The sequence below is a fragment of the Adiantum capillus-veneris genome, chromosome 8 (assembly GCF_014529385.1).
Source record: "Adiantum capillus-veneris isolate H3 chromosome 8, ASM1452938v2, whole genome shotgun sequence".
NCBI classification, from domain to species: Eukaryota; Viridiplantae; Streptophyta; class Polypodiopsida; order Polypodiales; family Pteridaceae; genus Adiantum; species Adiantum capillus-veneris.
Genome location: NC_140938.1, coordinates 10,372,022 through 10,379,521, shown reverse-complemented (window position 1 = coordinate 10,379,521; position 7,500 = coordinate 10,372,022). Strand labels below are relative to the sequence as shown.

Here is a 7,500-nt window from a genome sequence, read left to right as displayed (position 1 = left end):
TACATGATCTTTTGTTATATGATATACTCGTTCATTGATTCTCGTATAATTATTCTTTTAGAGATATAGTTACGTCGTTTTATTGATAATTTCTCGTTGATACCATAGTGATTTTGATGGTACCATGATGATGTTTTGTTAGTACTTTGGTCATGGTGATTTTTGTTGATACCATGATGATATTTCATTGATACCATGGTTATTCTCGGTGACGCCATGATGATGTTTTGTTGATATCATGGTTATTCTCGGTGATTCCATAATGATATTTCGTTAATTCCATGGTGATTTTTGTTGATACCATGATGTTGTTTCGTTGGTACCATGGTTATTCTCTGTGATACCATGATGTTGTTTCGTTGATACCATGATGCTCTTTCGTTGATACCATGGTTATTCTCGGTGATACCATGATGTTGTTTCGTTGATACCATGGTTATTCTCGGTGATATCATGATGTTGTTTCGTTGATACCATGGTTATTCTCGGTGATGCCATGATGTTGTTTCGTTGACACAATGATTATTTTCGATGATATCATGATGCTTTTCGTTGATACCATGATGATTTATTCATTTTTATTGATACAATGATGATGTTTTGTTAATACTTTGATGATATTCATTGATCACTACGTTGATAAATGTTGTTTTATGTAGTATATACACATATCATTTGCATCACGTAATCACGCATCTTGTACTTTTACGTTCATACTCTATGAACCATATGTTTTCGTGCGTATATATATCATCAAAAGAGTGGCGTCGCGAACCATCTCTTATGGCATTGTGAACCTAAATTATTTCACTAACGATGCTAATAATTTTCATGACTATGTTTTTTTTTTAGTCTATGATCTATGTAGGATTCATCAAAGAATTGATTTTATGAAGACAAACTTGGTGACAATAAAAGATTTATGAAGATATGTTTGGTGATGTCATATTGATGACAACATGAAGATATGTTTGGTGATACGATAGTGATGACAAGCTACATAGCAGATTCATGGAGACACTTTTGATTACGAGCTAATCGATAGCCTTTACATCTCTTTATTGAACCTTTGTATTCATTATTGTATTTGATAGGATAGGAGTAATGTAACTCCTCATAAAACATTCATTGTAAAAGGAGTGATGTATCTCTTCATAAAATATTCATTGTAAAAGGAGTGATGTAGCTCCTCATGAACATTTGTATATTCAATGATTTTTATAATATAACGGTGGGTGTATATAGAGCTGTGGGTTTTTCCCTTGATCCCCCAAGGATTTTTTCATCCACAGTTAGGGACCCTTATTTCAGCGGGGGTGTTGAGCTTATATGTGAAGCTACTCAATATATGGCTTCTCTATATATGGCACCCAGGTCCCCTCTATATATACATCATCTCATGTGTGTATTCTACACACTTTGGGGTTCTATTTCTGTGCTCTCTCTTTCTCTCTCAACACTCCGTGCCGCGAGGCACGGGGCCGCTCAATCAACCTTTCTTCCCCTCCCTCTCCGCGCACCGCGGGGGGGAAGGGGGGCGATGCACACAGCTAAACGAAATCTTGGACTGAGGTGGCTCCCTTGGGGGGCCGCGTATCACATAAATCAAATGATTCTCAGCAACAACCAATATCTTGGCTCTTGCAACAATGAAGAACACAACGAAATGCGATACGTAGTGTGAATTGCTGAATTCCGCGCATCATCGAGTCTTTGAACGCAACTTGCTCCCGCGGCTCATCCAAGGGCATGTCTACCTGAGCGTCCACACGACCCCCACGCCGACACCTCCCCCCCATCCCGCTCACGGGATGGCGGGGGCGATGCGGCGGAGATGGCCATTTGAGTGCGCCTCCCACGACGCGTCGCCCCCCCTCGCGGGGGCGGCGGCCGAGGGGCGTCGCCACGATCGGCTAAAATGCATCGACGGCACTGTGGGACAACCCCCACCGCAAGGGTGGTTACGCTCCCTGCGTACGAGGTACACCCTCTGCGGGGATCGACTTCTGCGGGCTGGGGCGTGGCCGGTGCCGCTGTGTCGAGAAAGGGCTCCGTGGCCGAGGAGCGGGAGGGAGGGGATGAGTGCTCGTCCCCCCTCCCGCCGAGGCCCAAAAATGAACGCACGGACCTCAGAGCAGGCAAGGCTACCCGCTAAGTTTAAGCATATCACTAAGCGGAGGAAAAGAAACTAAACAGGATTTCCCTAGTAGCGGCGAGCGAACTGGAAAGAGCCCAGCTTGAGAATCGTGCGGCCCCGTCGTGCGAATTGTAGTCTGGAGAGGTGTCCTCTGCAATCGAACGGGCCCAAGTCCCCTGGAAAGGGTTGTAAGAGAGGGTGAGATCCCCGTCGAGCTCGGACCCTATCGCTCCACGAGGCGTCGTCGACCAGTCGGGCTATTTGGGAATGCAGCCCTAAGTGGGTGGTAGATTCCATCCAAGGCTAAATACGGGCAAGAGACCGATAGCAAACAAGTACTGTGAGGGAAAGATGAAAAGGACTTTGAAAAGAGAGTTAAAAAGTGCTTGAAATTGCTAGGAGGGAAGCGAATAGAGGCCACGGGTGCGCCCCGGCCGGATGCGGAATGGCGAGAGCTGGTCCTCCGCTCAACGCGGGGCGCTGGTCAGCATGGGATGTGTGGTCGGACAAGAGCGTCCGCCCGCCGATGCCGTCACGCCAACCGAGGAACGCTTGAAACACGGACCAAGGAGTCTGTACGCGAGTCGGTGGGTGGCAAATCCATGGAGGCGCAAGTAACCTGACAGGTGGGATCCCCCTCGGGGGTGCATCATCCACCGACCATGATGAAAGGTTTGAGTGGAAGTGTACCTGCTGGGACCAGAAAGATGGTGAACTATGCCTGAGCAGGGTGAAGCCAGAGGAAACTTTGGTGGAGGCTCGTAGCGATACTGACGTGCAAATCGTTCGTCAGACTTGGGTATAGGGGCGAAAGACTAATCAAACCATCTAGTAGCTGGTTCCCTCCGAAGTTTCCCTCACGATAGTTGGAGCTCTTCGCAGTTTTATCAGGTAAAGTGAATGATTAGAGGCATCGAGGGTGAAACACCCTCGACCTATTCTCAAACTTTAAATAGGTAAGCGGCCGGGGTTGCTCTGTTGAACCCCGGTGCGGAATGCGAGCTCCAAGTGGGCCATTTTTTATAAGCATAACTGGCGATGCGGGATGAACCGAAAGCCGGGTTACGGTGCCAAACTGCGTGGTAACCTAGATCCCACAAAGGGTGTTGATTGATTAAGACAGCAGGACGGTGGTCATGGAAGTCGAAATCCACTAAGGAGTGTGTAACAACTCACTTGCCGAATCAACTAGCCCCAAAAATGGATGGCGCTTAAGCGCGCGACCTATACCCAGCCATCGGGGCGAGTGCAAGGCCCCGATGAGTAGGAGGGTGTGGGGGTCATGGCGCAACTCCGGGCATGAGCCTGAGTGAAATGGCCCCCAGTGCAGATCTTGGTGGTAGTAGCAAATATTCAAATTGAAGGAGTACGAGCGGAAGTACGACGCGAGAGAGAGTGCGAGAAGAAGAGCACGACGATATGGTGAACTCGCTCTACTGTAATGTGTAGAGCATAGTGAGTTCTTATTAGGTTTTTACAAAAGAATATGTGTGCATACCTGGCGGCCCGCCCACTTACCTGGGCGACCACATTGGGCTTTATACCCCAACAACCTCCCACTTAAAGTCCAATGTGGTACTTTAAGTGTGAGAGAAGCTACTATACAAGCTAATATACAAGAGATGTAGAGAAGTGATGTACTACCCTACACCTAACTGCTTGCGAAAATGCACAAATCTCTCTGAGGGAAGTCCTTTTGTAAATAGATCATCAGGATTTTCTGTGGTGTGAACTTTGACAAGCTGAAGTTGCTTATCCTCGAGCATTTCCCTGATGAAATGATACTTCACATCCACATGATTTGTCTTTGAGTGATAAACTGGATTGCGAGCCAATTGTATAGCACTTTGACTATCACAATATAACACAGGCATCTCTTCTTTGATTCCCAAATCTGTTACTAGTCGATTAAGCCAAATTGATTCTTTGCATGCCTCTGATGCTGCAACATATTCAGCCTCTGTAGTAGACTGAGTAACACAATCTTGTAATCTAGAACGCCATGATACTGCTCCACCAGCCAATGTAAAGACATACCCTGACGTAGACCTTCGGTTGTCTAAGTCACCTGCATAATTTGAGTTTGTAAAACCCTTTACACTTAGCTCCTGACTCCCATAGCATATACGCATACTCTTTGTAGCTTTCAGGTATCTCAATAATCCTTTCACTGCCTCCCAATGTTTCTTGCATGGGTTTGACATGTATCGACTTACTACTCCCACTGCAAATGCAATGTCTGGGCGAGTAGCAATCATTGCATACATCAAACTACCCACTGCAGACGCATATGGAATCTTATCCATTTCAGCCTGTTCTTCCTCAGACACAGGACAATCTTGTTTGCTAAGTTTCACATATGGTGGCAATGGAACACTCAGTGCCTTTCCCTTCTCCATATTGAAACGTTGCAAAACCTTGTCAATATACTCTGTTTGAGATAACCAAATCAACTTCTTTGATCTGTCTCTCTCAATGCGCATACCAAGGATATGACTTGCCTCACCCATGTATTTCATGTCAAACGATTTTGCCATCTTTGACTTCAACGCTGAAATTTCTTCCAAGTGCTTGCCAGCAATCAACATGTCATCCACATACAAAATAAGGATCAGCCAACTACCATCCTTAGCCTTCTTTGTATATAGACAGTGATCGAACTCACTACGTTTGTAGCCTTGAGAAAGCATAAACTTGTGGAATTTATGGTACCATGCCCTCAATGATTGTTTTAAGCCATAAAGACTCTTTAACAACTGGCATACCCAATCTTCCTTGCCTTTCTCAACAAACCCTTCTGGCTGCTGCATGTAAATTTCCACATCTAAATCACCATGCAAGAACGCTGTCTTGACATCCATTTGGTGCAACACCAAATCTAATATGGAAACCAATGCAAGAAAGCATCTTAATGTAGTCATCTTAACCACCGGAGAGAAGACTTCATCAAAGTCAATGCCTTGTTTTTGCTTAAAGCCCTTGGCAACAAGCCTTGCTTTGTACTTTGGCTGACTATCATGAGCGGTGATCTTATACCTGTAAACCCATTTACAAAGTAGAGCCTTTTTGCCCTGTGGTAATTTAACTAGCTTCCATGTCTTGTTTTTATGCAGAGCTGTCATCTCTGACTGCATGGCCAATTGCCAATTCCCGGAGTCCTTCATTTGCACTGCTTCCTTGTAACTTGAAGGCTCATTGCAATCAGTCAACATGACATAGTTCATAGCTGGAACAAACCTATCAGGAGGTCACCTGATACGTCCAGATCTACACACAGTAGGTGGCTCAGGCTCAGCCACAACCTGTGGTTCCACTCTATCCTGTCCTTGCTCCTCTTGAGCCCTGACATTTTGTCTTGCACGTGCAGGTCCATCTTCTTGGAAGACAACTCTTCTAATCTCCTCAACCCTCTCTGGTTTAGAATGATATTTGGATTCATTAAAGTGAACATCATTGCTGTGGACAACCTTTCTGGATTTGCGATCCCAAAGTCTGTACCCCATCTCACCAGAATTACCATAGCCTAGAAAGATGCACTTTCTACTCTTTGGCTCAAGTTTGTTCCTAAATTCCTTTGGAACGTGAGTATATGCCTCATTGCCAAAGACTCTGAGATGCTTGTATGAGGGCATTTTGCCTGACCATACCATCTCTAGCACTGAATCGTTCTGCAAAACCTTGCTAGGAGATCTATTTACAAGATGAACAGCTGTTGATACAGCTTCAGCCCAAAACCCATTTGGCAGCTGTGCATTAGACAACATACTTCTGACTTTCTCTTGTATGGTCCTATTCATCCTCTCAGCAACACCATTTTGAGGAGGATTGTAAGGAGCAGCAAGTTCACGTTTTATACCTTTTGACTCACAAAAGTCCTGAAAGGCCTTTGAAACATACTCTCCACCATTGTCAGTGCGTAAGCATTTAAGCTTCTTGCCACTCTGATTCTCCACAAGTGTCACAAACGTTTTGAAAACACTAAACGCTTCATCCTTGTGCTTGAGAAAGTAAACCCATACTTTCCTCGAGTAATCATCTATAAATTTCATAAAGTAAGAAGCTCCCCCTAGAGTTAGGTTAGGCATAGGTCCACACAAATCACTATGAACAAGTGCCAACTGTGTATCTCTTCTACTGCTTCTATGCTTATGTGGCTGCTGTGTTTGCTTACCATACAGACAATGTTTACAGAATTCAAAATCATTAAATGAAAAGCCAGGCAAATAACCAGAACGAGACAAGATTTCCATTCCCTTCTTAGACATATGTCCTAACCAGCAATGCCACAAAGAAACGTTCGGCTACTCGGTTACATTGATTACATTTTTAGAGACATTTGATACATAAATCATGTAAAGTCCTCCAGACTTTACTCCATGTGCTATTGTCATAGAACCCTTGGATATCTTCCACATGTTCTGTCCAAAAGTGGTGACGTAGCCAGCATCATCAAGTAAACCTGTGTTGATCAAGCTCTTTGTAATTGCGGGAACACGTCTCACATTTTTCAGCGTGAAAGAAGAGCCACTCTGAAACTTCAATTGAACATCTCCAACACCTAAGATCCCACATGTCTGCCCATTGCCTAGCCGAACATGATCTTTAGTGGTCACATAAGAGGTAAACCACTCCTTGTTTGGAGACACATGAAGTGATGCCCGTGAGTCTATAATCTAGTCACTCAGTGCATTTCCATCAGATGCTGTAAGAAGAGCTGAGTCCATTGTATTCTTCAAGAAGTAGATGTCTCCTGACACTAGACTGTCATCCTCTGCAACAGTGTTTGTCACATTTATTTCTTGAATCTTCACTGAGGACTTGTTCTTCTCACCATGGTCTTCAGCTTTCTCTTTGCCTTTTTCTGCTTTCCATTCTCTGCAGTCTCTTTTCATGTGACCCTTCTTGCCACAATGGTAGCATTCTATGTCACTCTTGCCTTTAGCACTGCGGGACTTGCTACGAGACTGATTCCTCTTTCCACCTTTGTAATTTTCTTTGGTCCTTGCCCTGACAACTAAGGCTATTCCTTTGCCTTTGTCCATTGTCTTTTTATTGGTTTCTTCAGTAAGCAGACTTCCTTCTACACCTGCTATGTTCAAACCATCTGGAGGTGCAGAATTACTCAAAGCTGTGCGAAAAGTGTCCCAACTTTCCGGCAATGTGATCAACAGGAATATAGCTCTAACAGGTTCATCAAACTTGACACCTTGAGCTGACAATTGACTATAGATTGTGTTGAATTCATTCAGATGATTGGACATAGGTGTCCCTTCTTTCATCTTCAAGTCAAAAAGCTTCTTAAGCCAGTATACCTGTGAAGCTGCACTCTGCTTCTCATAAAGATCACTCAGCTTTAACCATGC

General features: G+C 44.4%; 1 non-coding gene and 1 pseudogene across 1 annotated transcript; both read left to right on the top strand.

Annotated features, from left to right (window-relative positions):
• Positions 1-1,614: 1,614 nt before the first annotated feature.
• Positions 1,615-1,767, top strand: LOC147451658 (5.8S ribosomal RNA). Its single transcript, XR_015189039.1, has one exon. It is a non-coding gene; the product is annotated as a 5.8S ribosomal RNA (ribosomal RNA).
• Positions 1,768-2,124: 357 nt separating this feature from the next.
• LOC147451657 (25S ribosomal RNA) lies at positions 2,125-3,517 on the top strand (annotated as a pseudogene).
• Positions 3,518-7,500: the final 3,983 nt, after the last annotated feature.